Source organism: Malurus melanocephalus, unplaced genomic scaffold, assembly GCF_030028575.1.
Source record: "Malurus melanocephalus ecotype Western Australia unplaced genomic scaffold, MMel_1.1 scaffold_2541, whole genome shotgun sequence".
Classification (NCBI taxonomy): Eukaryota; Metazoa; Chordata; class Aves; order Passeriformes; family Maluridae; genus Malurus; species Malurus melanocephalus.
The window spans coordinates 8,857-10,586 of NW_026625773.1; the positions used below are offsets into that span (position 1 = coordinate 8,857).

The 1,730-nt window shown below is 52.1% G+C and overlaps 1 non-coding gene across 1 annotated transcript; it reads right to left on the reverse strand.

The window, feature by feature from the left end:
• Positions 1–556: 556 nt before the first annotated feature.
• LOC130587839 (small nucleolar RNA SNORD26) lies at positions 557–632 on the reverse strand. Its single transcript, XR_008966859.1, has one exon. It is a non-coding gene; the product is annotated as a small nucleolar RNA SNORD26 (small nucleolar RNA).
• Between the last annotated feature and the right edge of the window lie 1,098 nt (positions 633–1,730).

The following is a 1,730-nucleotide window of genomic DNA, read 5'->3' on the forward strand; positions in this document are numbered from 1 at the left end:
GGGATTTTAGGGGGACACTGACCTGGAGCAGGTGGGGTTTGGTCATTTTGTGGTCATTTCTTAATCAACCCAGATCATCCCAAATCACGGCTTGTACTCCATCCTGTTAAAATCGATCAATTGCAAATTATTAATCAATTTTCAATATAAAAATTAATTAATTGTGCCCCCTTTAGCTGCTCTCAGTGGTCGCATAGCATCAGGGTCCCTCAGCCATATGCTTGTCATTGTCACTCCTCACTGAACAGCGAAAAAATGAGGGAGGGACCCCAAAATTTAAAGATCAAAATCCCAAATTTTGGGATTGGCGCCACAGAAAAGGGACACAAAAAAGAGGCTCACCTGGGATGGARCCKTGGGGAGGCTTYGGGTGRYGCTTCMACGCCTTGAAAATGARAAAAAAAAAATTRAAGGGTGATTTAMGGACAAAATAACATAAAGATTAAAGTTTACATCCCACAGGAGCTGAACGTGTTTAAAGAGGGTTTCACGTGGTCTCCACGTGGGTCCAAAATCCCTCCCCAAAATGGATTTGGAGCCCCCAACTCGTGCCAGTGCCACTCAGAGAATATTTAAGGTGATTCTTCACGGTTTTATCAGTAAGAGAGAGTTCAGGGTGATCATCCCCGCAGCACTGCCCTCAAAATGCAGCTTTTTAACCTTAAAAAGGCGGGTTTAACACTCACCTCAGGAACAGGACCCATTTCGTGAGACTGAAAATGAACAAAAGAAAAAGGCGTTAGATACAAAAATGGAAATGTGGGACCAGCAAGCTCCAAGCCGGGACAGGACGAGCCCTCAGAGAACTCTTTAATCTTCAGTGCAAGATCAGCACAGGTCTGTGAGAGACTCATCCCCGAGCAGCGCCCTCATGCTCCGGATTCCCCTGGGGAAGGCGCCGCTTCCTCATAAACGCCCTCAGCGGGGCACAAAATGACCACTGAACGGTACAGGGGATGCTCCGAACGGCCTCATCTCGACCCGAAAAAGGCGAAAGCGGCTGCCGAGGCCGCAGCCCGAACCCACCACAAACACTCACCTTCCGCTACCGGCGCCGGTACAAAATGGCCGCTCTGTCCCCTCACGCAGGCTTAAATAGAACGCGGAGGATGCCGGGAAGGGGGCGGGGCGAACGCGCCGAAAGCGCGAAAAACGGCGCGAAAGGAACCTGAGCCCCGCCTCTCCCGCTCGGAATTGTTCGGGTGTTTCCGATCCCGTTCGGCTCCCTCCGCCCCGCCTCTCCCCCCTCGGAATCGCTCGGCTGTTTCCGATCCCGCCCCGCTCTCTCCACCCCGCCTCTCCCGCTCGAAATCGCTCGGGTTTCCGATCCCGTTCGGCTCCCTCCGCCCCGCCTCTCCCCCTCAGTGTTGTTCGGGTGTTTCCGATCTCGCTCGGCTCTTTCCGCCACCCCCACAGAACCCCACTGTCCAGACAGCGTCTTCTTATTACCCGACCCCCCAATTAACACTTATTAACTCCTCTTTCTAATTCCCACTCATTAACCCCTCAAAACACTTCAAAATCCCCCATAAAAGCATCAGAAGAAACCCCAAAAAAGCAGCGAAAAAAGCTCAGAAAGCCCCGAAATTGCGGGAATTGGCTCCAAATTTCTTTATTGGGGTTCAGGAGTTGGCGTTGGGGCCCTTTTTCTTGCCGAAGGTGGGCACAACGTTGACGAAGCGTCGGTTGTACTGCATGCGCCGCTTGGCCCGCCCCGTCTTCTTCTTCTT